Below are 14,981 nucleotides of genomic sequence, written 5' to 3' on the forward strand. Positions count from 1 at the left end.
CTTTTATTGTTTGACTTTAATACCTGAGACCTTCACGGATTAAAACATAGTTTTACAAATGAGCTCTGCTGACTTAAAATGGCTGCTAGAATCCCCTGTCAAGCCCAGACAACGTGCATAGAACATAAAAAAAGCTGCCTCAGAATTTTCATTTTTAAATCAAGAAGCACAAACTCAGTGAGTGCCAAGAAATTCACATTTAGAAATGCAAAATACTGTGGATATTGGAAATCTGAAATAATAGAATAGTTGTTACTGGACCTAAAACATTAACTCTGTTTTGCTCTCCATAGATGCTCTCAGATTGGCTGAGTTTCTCCAGCACTTCTCTCTAATTCTCTCTTTTTTTTAAATACACATTCACATGATAGCTTTAAAAATCACACAACACCAGGATATAGTCCAAAATATTTAATTGGAAGCACTAGCTTTTGGAGCGCTGCTCCTTCATCAGGTGGTTGTGGCGTACATGATTGTAAGACACTGAATTTATAGCAGTAAAAAGTGAGGTCTGCAGATGCTGGAGATCAGAGCTGAAAATGTGTTGCTGGTTAAAGCACAGCAGGTTAGGCAGCATCCAAGGAACAGGAAATTCGACGTTTCGGGCCAGAGCCCTTCACCAGCATTCCTGATGAAGGGCTCTGGCCCGAAACGTCGAATTTCCTGTTCCTTGGATGCTGCCTAACCTGCTGTGCTTTAACCAGCAACACATTTTCAGCACTGAATTTATAGCATAAGATTACAGCGTGATGAAATTATACATTGAAAAATACGTTGATTGTTTGTTAAGTCTTTCATCTGTTAGAATGACCATGTTAGTTTCACCTCTTTCATATGTAAATTGCAAAACTTTTTTTTAAAAAGTTACATTCTCAAGTGAACTTTAACAATTGGTGTTAGCCCCTTGCATGCTGCAGCCTGTGCGATAAATTTTGGACTGATTCTAATCTAAAAAATGAATTAACACAATCTTACATTGATTCATGCAGTTTTTGAGCAAAGTACAATGTAACTCTGCAAGTACAAATTCACCCCACAAACGTGTGTGTGTGTGTGTGTAGGAGTGTGTGTGTGTGTGTGTGTGTGTGTATATATATATATATATAGGAGTGTCTGAGAGTGTGTGGGAGTGCCTGTGAGAATGTGGGGAGTGCCTGTGTCTGTGTGCGCGCACGTGTGCATGTGCACGCATGTGAATGCATGTGAATGCATGTAGCACAATGGGGTCACGGAGTATGACATGAACCCAAGTCCCGTTTGAGGCCCTCCCTATGGGTACCGAACTTAGCTATCAGCCTCTGTTCGGCCTCTTTTCGCTGCTGTCAGTCCCGAAGTCTGCCTGGGAGGACGGTCACCCGAAGGTCCGAGGTTGAATGTCTCAGACCGCTGAAGTGTTCTCCAACTGGGAGGAAACACTCCTACCTGTTGATTGTTGTGCACTCTACACACAGACACACCTACACACACACCGACACAGACACACACTGACACAGACACTCCGACACAAAGACACACAGACACTCCCATGCTCACACATGCACCCTCTCACAGAGTTGGACCTCTTTACACACACACACACACTCTCACTCACTCACTCTCTCTCTCACACAACAACCCCCCCCTCTCTCTCTCACAGACTCACGTTTGTGGGGTGAATTTATACTTGCAGAGTTACATTTTACTTTGCTCAAAAACTGCATGAATCAATGTAAGATTCTGTTAATTCATTTTTCAGATTAGAATCAGTCTATACATTATGGCACAGACAGCATCACGCAGGGGGCTAACACCTTCAATACATTATCTGGGCTGACACCAATTGTTAAAATTCACTCAAGAATGTAACTGAAAAAAACTTTTACAATTTACATATGAAAGAGGTGAAACTAATATGGTCATTCTAACAGGTGAGAGACTGAACAAATAATCAAGGTATTTTCACTGTATAATTTCAGTAATATTGCACTGTAAACTTTTGCTATAAATTCTGTGTCTTACAATCGTGTACTCCACAACCACCTGATGAAGGAGCAGTGCTCCAAAAGCTAGTGCTTCCAATTAAATCTGCTGGACTATAGCTTGTGTGATTTTTACCTTTGTACACCCTAGTCCAACACCAGCATCTCCAAATCATGATAGCTTTATACCTTGAAGATGAAAGATTACCCAAGGACAGCTCAGTTGAAAATGAAAAGGTGCTATATTGGAAATATATGAAACATATGTCAGTTGCTCACTTTGTCAAAATAAAGAAAAAGTAAAATTGACTAAACACATCAAGGATATAGTACATTCCCCCTCTTGACCCCAATCTCAGAAAACCAGCACTGCTGAAAAAATAACTTGGAAAAAGAGCTAATGAGAAATTATTGATACCTGCAAGCTTCAATAGTCCTGAAGAAATTGGACAGCAAAAAATATGTGGGGATCAAGTTTCATATTCACAAGTTAAAGTCTTTTTAAAAGATTGTAAACTCCAACTGCCTTTACCTTCCTGTCTGCACTAGATATCACCTCCACCTGACGACCTGTGTGATGTCATGTTCTTTAATTTTTTCACAGATATAATAAAGAAAACTCTGCTCTCTTTCACTCAAGAAAATTTTAAATTTGTTCCCCTTCATTTTCAAGGAGTTATAGTGTAACTACAATGTGAAAGCTACATGGTTCAAAAAAAAGGAAAAGAAAAACATTATGACTGACCAAGGGAGAAGAAGGGGTTATTGGCTCTTCCTCACATGGTTTTAACAAGTGGTATAAAAATTGTTCAAATTTATTAATTGACAGAATAGTAGGTTACTGAGTAAAAATTCACTGAAAATAAATGAATCAGTAATAATAGTCATCAAGATATTTTAGTAAACATCACCATCAAAAATGTTTAATTAAGCATTTCCTGACAGGAAAACAAAATAACCAGAGTACAGATTTTTGAAAGTCTAGTCGGAATACAAAATAGATGTGTGTGTTACTGGTAGATTATCACTCCCATGAAAGTGGTTGCATTTTGTACAATACCCTGGCCCAACCAAGGTGTTTATTAATATACAAACTTATTGCAGTAACTATTATACAGTCATGGTAGCCTTCATCAGTATAAGTCTTCCAACATTTATTATTTGACAACAGTCAGGTCGCTCAGTATACAGCTGGTGCTTCACGGTGACATGATATAACATTAAAGGTTAATTCCAACTATAAATTAAAGCAGAAATTGAAAACTGTTCACTGCTCAACAGCTCTTTCACGGAACACTAACATAAAAGTGGCACTTTGATTTAAAGAATCAATCTGTAGATTTCTAAATGCATATTCACTTTCCATAAAAAGTTATGATATTTGGTTTACATGCACAATACTAGCTCAATATTTCTGAAGACTTTTCTCTACAAGTGAAGCAGTGATTTGTATAAAACAAAATTCCATCTAAAATCTTATTCTACAGGAGTGAGATGATTAAAAAAAACTGTTTGAATTTCTGATATCTGTGAAGACACAATTAGATTTTCTTCTTTGATGCCCAAATATGGACTGAAGATAATTTGTATCTGGGAAGTGAGTGAGAGCTCTCAGATGTTTTACCTCCCAGGCCATTTGTACAGCATGGAAATGCAACCATCCTGGATTCAGTACCACTAGTCAAGGAAATCCAAGGGAATTCCATCAATGGAGGTCTCCTTCCATTTTTTGCTCCTCACTTTCTCCAGGCACAGGGAAGAGAAAAATTTCCCCAAATATTTTAATTAGCAGCAATGCTACATGATAATCCTGGTTCTTAAATATATACCAATTTCATTTCTTCACTATCTTTCTGCAGAAGGCAATAGCTTACACTGACAACTTTTTAGTACCTCACCAAGACATCATACATTATTTGGGAGCAAGAAAAGCAAATACTAATTTGGCCCTCGAGCAAAACAGTCCTAACATGGCTATGTAATGAACAACAGAAACCAGGATTGGCTTTTACTTTCCTGACCCAATAACAGACAGACTTGTTGACACACTCTTACTATATCTTTAGCAGAGGTAATGTTAATGGAGTAGAGAGCTTGGATGAATTCTAGATTACACAACACCAGGTAACAGTCCAACGGGTTTATTTGGAAGCACTAGCTTTCAGAATGCTCCCAAATAAATTTGGGACAATAACCTGGTGTTGTGATTTTTAACTTATCCACCCCAGTCCAACACCGGCTCCTCCACATCACAAGTTCTAGATTGGTATGGCTCAGCGTGACGCAACACTCAGTATCACATACCACGGTAACTCATTCAGCTGTTCAAACACAAATATGTTAAAACAAGGAATAAATATGAAAAGGGAAATAATTTGGACACCTAATTAAATTTTAAATTCAAAAGTAACAACAGATGCCTAATAAAATTACACATTAAAAAATCTTTGTTGGAAGTTTCTTGGATTGATTCACAATTCTGGTGTCTGAGCTGTTATGACAGAGGATTGATGGAAGTTGAGTCTCATGTATATGAACATTTTGAATTAGAAGCAGAAACAGGCTATTCAGTCCCTCAAGACCGTCCGTCATTTAGTAAGAGGTCACGACTGATTTATTGATGTTTTGAATTCCAGCTTGCCATCTACAGACAATAAGAATCAATTGCCTTATCTAAAATTTATCTATTTCAACCGTAAAAATATTCAACAAACTCACCTCCACCATCTTCTGAGGCAGGAAGTTCCAAAGTAGCACAAGCCCTGGGGAAAATAAAATCCGCATTTCTGAACTAAAAGTATATCCCCTAATTTGTGCTTTTTTTAAAAAAAAAGTGCCCTTGAGTCCTAGCCCATTCAGCCTCTCGTTATTAACCCAAAACCTCCATTTTTCTCATAAGACAACACACTCATTCCAAAAATCAATTAGTAAACTTACATTGAACTACGTCCAAATCAGTTACATCATCCTTAAAGGAGACCAAAACTGCATACCGTATTTACGATATAGTCTTACCAATATGCTGAAGTTTAGCATCTTTACCTTTATGTTCAAATCCTCTCACCATGAGGACAGTATTCCATTAGGCTTATTAATTACTTGCTGTACCTGCACACAGGAGAGGCAATAGCTTACTGGTATTATTGCTGGACTCCTAACCCAAAGACCCAGGAAATATGTTCTGAGGACCCACGTTCAAATCCCACCATAGCAAATGGTGGAATTCGAATTCAATAACAATATCTGGAATTAACCGTTTAATGATGACTATGAATCCATTGTTGATTGTCAGGAAAACCCATCAGGTTCACTAATATCCCTTAGGGAAGGAAATCTGCTATCATTACCTGGTCTGGTCTACCTGTGACTCCAGACCCACAGCGATGTGGTTGATTCTTAACTGCCTTCTCGGCAATTAGGACTAGGCAATAAATGTTGGGCTAGCCAGCAACACTTTCATCTGATACATGAATTAAAAAAACATTTTTTGACTCATGCACTGGAAGCTAGTTCCCTCTATACCATGAAATTCTGCAATCATTCTTCACCTCAAGTAATATTTTAAAAAGATACTTCCTGCCAAAGTAAACGACTTCACGTTATACACCATCTGCCAGATTTTTGGCCACTCACTCAATCTATTTCCAATAAACAACATTCTTATGCCTTCTTTACAACGAAGTTTCCTATCTAATCTTTGCGACAGCCTTCATTAACATTTCTCAAGCAAGTTGATCAGGCTTCCAAAGGCAACTCACCTGAGCAAATACACCAGTGTTGCATGCCTACCGCAATGACTGCAGCTGTCACGTTGGTTGCAGGGTGAAAGGTGAAGTGACCTACAGTTAAAGAGGGAAGATGTGATTGCAATTCTCAACTAATGGGGTAGCACGCCAATGATGCCCTAGCTCTACAGGAAGATAAATCTTTCATTCACCTTCCTTTCCAACTTCTGCAGAGTCCAGTTCAGGGTAGCCTCAAGTCAATTCCACTCACTACTGACCAAGCTCTGCAATCCTACATCTGAGGTCAGGACCAGGACACCTAAACAAAAAGTGCATATGGAATATAGTAGCTGAAGTATGAAGTTAGTGAGCTTATAATTGCTTTATGCCTAAAAATGATATAAAAGCACACAAATTTTTAAAAATTCAATTGTGATTCTTCTCAGCTGCTTCCACAGGACAAAAACCAAGATTTAACAATTCCTAAACAGCAACAAAATTTCTGCCTTTCAATCTTAATACAATCTCTTCTTAATTATAAATAAGCATCAAAGTTTGACTAAACATGCTTTAGTTTACAAACGAAGCATTTTTTGCTAAGAATGCAGCAATATCTATCTATGGGAAATAAGTCTTGGAAACTCTTTGCACATGAACTATTTCCGCTCCAAGTAGCATACACAGTTTCATGTATTTTCGCAGCCAGCCTAAATTAATTGAGAGTTTGAGTCACGTTACCAATCATGACGTATTCAGACTGGGGTATCGTCTGTTCCACTCCCCTGCACTGATTTGAGTTAAAAGCATATGCTAGGCAACCCTCATAAATGTACTCAGGGTTATTGGTAGTATAAACTCTAACAGAGCACTTTGTGGCTTCATGGACAGACTTTATTGAAACCTAATTGTGTTTACTTTTAGCTTCATTTTGTGTAGTAAACAAAAATGAAAACAGTGCTCCTGGAAACTCACAAAGGAATTTCTTACCCCTAGGCCTGCCACTTCTTATTAACATTTCACCTCACACATTGAGGTTCACAAATCACCAAACAATACAGTCAATGCTCTGGAGATGAAACTTAATTATTAATATACCATAAAATAGTTATGATTTATCTATACTGCTTGTTATTTTGTCTATTCTTTCTATACTGTAAATTGTAATTTTTTTAGCACTAATTAACTTAGCAAGTTAGGATTCATTTACTAAAATGAAGCGTCCCTTATCCTTTGCCTCTCCTAATCTTTTCAAACTGATCAGTTTGAAATTCCGCAATTGGTTTGAAATAAAGCTTTAAGGAGTTTTTTTTGCTATGAAACATATGAAGTTTTATCCAGCCAATTCATTAAGAACTTAGGCCAGGTTTTATTTAAATTTTATCACCCCTGATAAGTTAAGGATGTGTAAAGCATCAGAAAAGATCACATGGAAGAGAGAAAAGGTTTCCTTTGTCAAGATTAGACAGCTTGATGTTGGACATCACAGATGCGCTAAATTTAGTTCCAACAATCCACTAACAGTGTAAGAATACGAAGATAAAATGTGGCTTACTGATACACACAGTATGAGAACTGCACATTCAGCAAAGAATGTGAAAAAGTATCATGCATTCTTGCTAGAAGACAATCTAATGATGGTTCAATGCGGTGTTTCTTCACTTTTCTATCCACCCATTGTGAGCATGACATCTGACACAGAGGTACATTGCCATTCTTGTTACAAGTTCTCAGAAGCAAGGTTTGGAGCCCTTTCTTCTAAGGTAAATCTAACCTGTGTTGGCAGCCTGTGGTAATCAGGTGGTTTCAGAGTTCACCACAATTTTGCTAACTGGGCAAACACTCTACCTTTCTGACCTCGAGATATTGAGACTTGTAATGTGATATTTCTCCTGGGAAAGTGAAATAAAGATAAAAAAGGTGACAAGCATGTGGTAACTATCATAATGGTGATCTGGTGTAGTAAGCATGTGTGTGGAGCCTTCAAATCAAAACAGGACTGAACTTTAATTCAACGAACTGAGTCAAGAAATTTGTATCTGAACATCCAGCATTACCAGGCAGCAAAATGACGAAGTTTGCACCTAGAACAGATTTACTGATATCATGTTCCTACTGTCCAAAGCAAAGAATTTGTACTGGAGGCAGCATACAAGAGGAACTCCAGGTGTAATATTAAACTGCCAACATTATTGCTTATTGTTTTCCATGCCATCAATATCAATAGACAAGCTACTGGTCAGTGAGGATTAAATAAATCTCTAACCCTAATCCCTAAGTAGTTGTGGGACCCCTAGTGGAGATAGTTTTATCATCGACAGCCACAGGTAAGATGCTGAAGACTGGAGGGTGGCTAATGCTGTGCCATTACTTAAGAAAGGCTGCAAGGAAAAAAGTCAGGGAACTACAGACTGGTGAATCTAATGTCAATGGTGGGGAAGTCATACAATCACACACCATGGAAACAGAACCTTTGGTCAAATGGGTCCACACCAACGCACGTTCCCAAACTAAACTAGTCCCACTTGCCTACATTTGACCCATATACTGCAAACCTTTCCTAATCATGTACTTATCCACATGTCTTTTAAATGCTGTAACTGTACCTACATTCACCACTTCCTCTGGCAATTCATTCCACAACTAACCACTTCCTGTGTAAAAAAAAGGTTTCCCCTCATGTCCTTTTAAATATTTTTCCTCTCACCTTCAAAAGATGTCCCCTAGTTTTGAACTCCTCCATCCTAGGGAAAAGACCCTTGCCATTCACCTTATCTATGCCCCTCATGATTTATAACTTCTATAAGGTCACCCCTCAACCTCTTATATTTCAGTGAAGTCAGTCCCAACCTATTTTTATCTCAAACCCTCTATTCCCAGCAATATCCTGGTAAATATTTTCATAACCCCCTCCAGTTTAACAATATCCTTCCTATAACAGGGAGACCAGAACCTGTACTCCAGAGGATGCTTCACCAACATCATGAACATCAACAACTCCTGCACTCAAAGGTCTGACAATGAAGGCAAGCATGTGAAAGCCATTCTTGACCACCTTGTCTACCTGTGATGCAAATTCCAAAGAATTATGTACCTGAACCCTAAGGTTGCTCTGTTCTACAACACTACCCAGAGCCCTACCATTAACTGTATAACTCCTGGGAGAAAGGGAGGACTAAAGACACTGGAGAGTCAGAGTTGATAAAGTGTCACTAGAAAAAGCACAGCAGGTCAGGCAGCACCCAAGGACAAAAGAGTCGACATTTTGGGCAGGACACTGCTTCAGTATAAATCCTGCCCCTTACTTCTTTACCAAAATGCAATTCCTCATACTTATTCAAATTAAAGTCCATCTGCTACTCCTCAGCCCATTGACTCAATTCGGACAGGTAGGATCTACATGCATTTGGGAGAAATTGAGGACTGCAGATGCTGGAGATCAGACATGTGTTGCTGGAAAAGCGCAGCAGGTCAAGCAGCATCCAAGGAACAGGAGAATCGGCATTCCTGAAGAAGGGCTCATGCCCGAAATGTCAATTCTCCTGCTCCTTGGATGCTGCCTGACCTGCTGCGCTTTTCCAGCAACACATTTTCAGCTCTACGTGCATTTGCAAAGTCAAGTACAGATTCAGGATAGTTAGCATGGCTTTAAGCATGGGAAATTGTATCTCTTAAATTCGATCGAATTTTTTTGAAGAGGTGACCAAGAAAACAGATGAAGGCAGAACAGTAGATGTTGTCTACACAGAATTTAGCAAAGGCTTTTGACAAGATTCCACATGGTAGACTCATTAGTAAGGTTAATGCACATGGGATCTAGGGAGAGCTAGATAACTGGATACAAAATTGGCTTAATGGTAGGAGACAGAGGGTGGCGGTAGAGGGTTGTTCAGTATGGAGGACTGCGACCCACAGCTTGCCACAGGGGTCAGTTTGTAATTTATGGAAAGGATTTAGATGAGAATATAGGAGATACTGTCAGTAAGTTTGCAGATGACACCAAAAATTGGTGTTAAAGTGGACTATGAAGAAGGTTATCTAAGAGTTTGGTTGATCAACTGCCAGTGGGCCAAGGAATTGCAAATGGAGTTTAATACAGATGAATGCAAGGTGTTGCATTTTGGTAAGACAAACCAGAGCAGGACTTAACACAGTTAATAATAGTGCCCTCGGGCATGTTGTGAACAGAGACTTGGGGATGCAGGTACATAGTTCTTTGAAAGTTGTGTCACAGGTAGTGGTGCTGAAGGTGGTGGTTTTGGCACTAGCCTTCAATGGTCACAGCATTGAGTACAGGAGTTGTGTTACAGCTGTACAACACATCTGTAAGACCACATTTAAAGTACTGTGTACTTCTGAGTATTGTGTAATTCTGGTTGCCCTGCTATAGAAAGGATGTCATTAAACTGGAAAGGGTGTAAAAAAAAGATTTACAAGGATGTTACTGAGACTGGAAGGTTTGAGTTATAAGAAGAGGCTGGATAGGCTTGGACTTTTTTTCCCCAAAAGCATAGGAGGCTGAAGGGTGACCAGATAGAGGTTTATAAAAATCATGAGGGGCATGGATAAAGTGCCTAGTCAAGGTCTTTTCCCCAGGGGAAGGGAGTTCAAAACGAGAGGGCACAGCTTTGAGCTGAGAGAGATAAGATTTTAAAGGGGCCTGAAGGGCAACTTTTCCACATAGAGGGTGATGTGTATATGGAACAAGCTGCAGAGGACATGATAGAGACAGGTACATTTACAGCATTTGAAAGACATGTGGACAGGTACTCGGATCAGAAAGATATATAAAGCCAATTACAGGCGAATGGGACTAATTCAGTTTAAGCAAGGTTGAATTGGGCTGACGGACTTGTTTCCGTGCTGTTTGACTCTATGAATGTATACTGGAGCTGAAAATGTGTTGCTGGAAAAGCGCAGCAGGTCAGGCAGCATCCAAGGAACAGGAGATTCGATGTTTCGGGCATAAGCCCTTCATCAGGAATGAATCTATAACCTACCTGTTACCTTCTCTCTCACCTTAAAACGTCAACCTATATTGCAGTCAGACATCCAGTCTTGTTTCCTAACTCCTCTATTGCCAATTTCTCATCTGTGAATGCCTTTGATACCCTTCACTGTAATGAATGACATAAATACAAGTAATTGTTGTTCCACTCAGCACAACACATACAGCATATCTGATCTAACCCACACAGTAAACTTAACATGTTAACCAGAACATATCACATGTAACAAATACCTGCCACTTCTCCAACCCATATACTGACTTTCCTACACTAAGTCCTGTGTATCTTCGAGAAAGTGAGGATGGCAGATGCTGGAGATCAGAGCTGAAAAATGTGTTACTGGAAAAGCGCAGCAGGTCAGGCAGCATCCAAGGACCAGGAGTCTTCCTGAAGAAGGGCTTATGCCCGAAACGCGATTCTCCTGCTCCCTGTGTATCTTGGGCTAATTTCAATGTTGAAATCTATCTCTTGAGGGTTCTTCAAATATCTCTGAATTTGACAAGCTATTGACCATGTGTGGCTCTGAGAGAAAGGCCTCAAAACAATTTACCAAACATGAAATGCAACAAAGATGACAACAAACTCAGCTGAATGACAGACTTTGCAAATAGATAACCACACTACCAATATTGCTAGAAATAATCTTCTGTCTGCTAAGCAAATGGGCCTGTAAGCAGGTGATTAACAGATCATCAGGCAACTCAAAGACAAACTAAACATTATTTGAATTCTCAAAGAAACACATACACAATGCAGTCCACACTTAGTATCAAATCCACTTCAATCTACTGGATAAAAGCAAATTACTGCGGATGCTGGAATCTGAAACCAAAAAAGAGAAAATGCTGGAAAATCTCAGCAAGTCTTGCAGCATCTGTAAGGAGAGAAAAGAGCTGACGATTCGAGTCTAACTGACCTTTTGTCAAAGCTAAGACAAAGGGTCTATTAGACTCGAAACGTCAGCTCTTTTCTCTCCTTACAGATGCTGCAAGACTTGCTGAGATCTTCCAGCATTTTCTCTTTTTCACTCCAATCTACTACTGAAGCTATACATAAAAACCCTATGAATTGCACAGAACAGAGCGATATGGATGGGATAGTTGCACGATTCATTTCCTGATCTTTGTCAAGTTTGCTTATCTCAATAAAGATGGCAGTAAAAGCACACTCCAAGCTGCAGAAGGGAAAAAAAATTCACTTCTGGAAAATTTGCATGTGTAAATGGAAATCAGATCAATTTTAGTCTGCTTGGGACTAAGGCAATAAATAGAAGCAAAGTCAAATCTGCCATTACCCATAACCCAGCATTTTTCAGGAAAAAGGAATGCTAACTAAAAAGAAAAGAAGCTCTTCTTAGCACTGACTTGAGTTAAGATAATGATTTGAAGTACTTGAATTTAATTAATCTGTTAGTTTATGTAATGTTACCAGAAAAATAACTGTGAAGTTACTAGACAGGCCTAAAAGCACAACTGGTTAACTCTATTCCTTCAATGGTCTACACTTTGCCCCAGGCTCACACTATATAGTTGACCATTAATAGCCTCTGAAGAAGCCTAACCAGTCACTCAGTTGCAAAGCATAACAAAAAATCTATTGTCAATGACCAACTGTATAATTATCACTGAGTCAATAACCTTGAATTTCTTAACACTGATTGCAGCAATTCAAGAAGTTCTACAATCTGCCCACCATCTTCTCACATCAATGAGAGACGATCAAAAAGTATAAACAGTGTTGAGTGTGTGGTGGTGGAAAAGCACAGCAGAGGTCAGACAGCATCTGAGGAGCAGGAGAATCCAGGTTTCGGGCATAAACCCTTCAAAATATTTTTAACTTTTTTTTGGAATTGCAACAGTCATACCCACTAATGTAGTCTATAGTCTACATTTTAAAAAATTGTTATAACACATTCACGTTGATTTTAAACAAGGACTACAATTTTTATAAATTATGCCCAGTTGGCTCTTGAACTACACACAGATATAAAGCAGTGATATAAAGAGAGAGCGTAGGCATGCTCCAACAATGTTGGACTGGTAGTCCCAAGGAGCACATCCACAAGTTAATTTGCTTACTTCTGCTTGCCAATTACATGATTATTTTAGTGTTAAATCTCTTCTTACTGCCTCCTACTGTTGATAAGCGATAAGTACAGTAATACTGCATTTAATATATTTTTAAAGTAAATACTTCTTCCTGTTGATTGATGGGTGTAAACTGCATCTTGGCACAAATATGTGCTCTTGTGGATCTAATATCTTAAATTTCATTGGACAGCATCCATAGTGAAGCAGCTTAATTAAAACATACCACTACTAAATTAGCCCTTAGGTGGGCTAATTACACTTGTCAAGCTTTTCTTTGAGGAAATGACAAGAATGATTGATGAGAGAAGGGCAGTGGACACCGTCTCCATGGACTTTAGTAAGGCATTTGATATGCTACCTCATGGCAGGCTGGTATAAAAGGTACAGTCTCATGGGATCTGGGGTGAGCTGGCTAGATGGATACAAAACTGGCTTGGTCATAGAAGTCAGAATAGCGGTAGAAAGGTGTTTTTCAGACAGGAGATCAGTAACTAGTTGTGTTTCACAGCGATCAGTGTTGGGACCTTTGATATTTGTTTTATATTTAAAGTATTTGGAGGAAAATGTAGCTGGTATGATTAGTAAGCTTGTGTATGGCATCAAAATTGGCAGAATTGCAGATAGTGAGGGGGACTGTCAAAAGACACAGTGGGATATAGATAGATTGCAGATTTGGACAAATGCAAGGTGATGCATTTTGGAAGATCAAATTCAAGTGCAAATTATATAATAAGTGACAGAACCCTTAGGAACATTGGCATATAGAGAGATCTGGGCATACAGGTCCACAGATCCCTCAAAGTGACAACACAGGTGGATACGATGGTCAAGAAGGTATACAGCAAGTTTGCTTTCATAAGCTGGGGCATCAAATATAAAGGTTGACAAGTCACTTTGTAGCTGTATAAAACTTTAGTTAGGCCACATTTGGAATATTATGTTACCATACTACCAGAAACACGTGGATTCTTTGCAAGGTGCAGAGAAGGTCTACCAAGACGTTGGCTAGTCTGGAGGGTTTAATAAAGAGAATAAACTCAGATTGTTTTCACTAGAAAGTCAGAGGCTGAGGGGTGACCTGACAGAGGCTTACAAAATTATGAGAGGCATGGATAGGGTGGACAGTCAAAGGCTTTTTTTCCCCAACTACAAGAGGGCATGGATATGAGGTGAAGGGGAGAAAGTTTAGGGGAGAAATGCAGGGAAAGTATTTCACACTGAGGGTGGTGGGTGCCTGGAATGCACTGCCTGTGGAGAAATGGAAATAGGCACATTAGCAACATTTCAGGTGTATCTTGAGAGGCACATGAACTGGAGACAGAGGGATAGAAACCACATGTGGATAATAAGTAGTGGGTCTAGCTAAGGATTATGAATTGGTGGGCCTTGTGGGCCATAGGGCCTGTTCCTGTGCTGTGCTGCATTGTAATTTCTTGGGCAAGTCTTTGCTTATGGGAAAGATGTTAAAACAACTGAAAAACCTTCATGAACTGTTTCATAAAAATACTATTGTGCATCATTAATTTTTTTTGAGGCACATGATATTCCGTCAACAAAAAAAATTCCTTTCAAAATATTCCAGTTAAATCAGTTTCATCAGACTGCGCCAGTTTAAAAACATGGAAATTAACTGTTCAAGCAAATGTAACTGGCAAGTTTGAGATTTCGCAAGCGTACCTTCCTCCATATCAACTGATAATATTAAGGGTCCATCTCAAATTCTTTATTGTATTCTTACTAATATTAGAACCTTGAGCACAAAATGCTATTGCACTGTCACTGGTGTCACCTTTTAGGTAAGACACTAAACCTTGGCGTCATCTACTCTTTCAAGTCGACAAAAAAGATCCCATAGCACTAATTAAAAGACAGCAAGTGTATTATCTCCAATATCTGGTGAAAATGTATCCCTTTAATTCTGATCAAAAAATCATTTTACCTGGTCAATATCACTGCTGTTTGTTGGAGTTGGCTATTAACATCTCCAAGCTTAGAATACTTCAAAAATAATTCACAGGTTCCGAATCACTTAGACTTTTCTTCCCACTGTCATGCCAACACCTCTGAGATCCACCAATAACCCATGTACTTATCCCCTCCCATTACTCATCTGTAAATTACCCCTTGATGACATCATCTAAAAATAGAGACAGCTTCCACACATATGCTGACAACATCCAATTCTACCTCACCAGCACCTCT

At 39.0% G+C, this 14,981-nt stretch overlaps 1 protein-coding gene across 5 annotated transcripts in view; it reads right to left on the reverse strand.

The window, feature by feature from the left end:
- Positions 1-14,981, reverse strand: part of LOC132816506 (F-box-like/WD repeat-containing protein TBL1X) — a 424,554-nt gene that overhangs the window by 355,370 nt on the left and 54,203 nt on the right. Inside the window, exon 1 of one of the 5 annotated variants that reach the window (XM_060826183.1) lies at positions 5,717-5,733. The exons of the other annotated variants lie outside the window; for them this stretch is intronic. The gene's annotated coding sequence lies outside the window, so the exon portion shown is untranslated. Of the gene's footprint in view, positions 1-5,716; positions 5,734-14,981 lie in introns of those variants that run through there. 5 annotated transcript variants of the gene reach the window in all.

This window comes from Hemiscyllium ocellatum, chromosome 6 (assembly GCF_020745735.1).
Source record: "Hemiscyllium ocellatum isolate sHemOce1 chromosome 6, sHemOce1.pat.X.cur, whole genome shotgun sequence".
NCBI lineage: Eukaryota > Metazoa > Chordata > Chondrichthyes > Orectolobiformes > Hemiscylliidae > Hemiscyllium > Hemiscyllium ocellatum.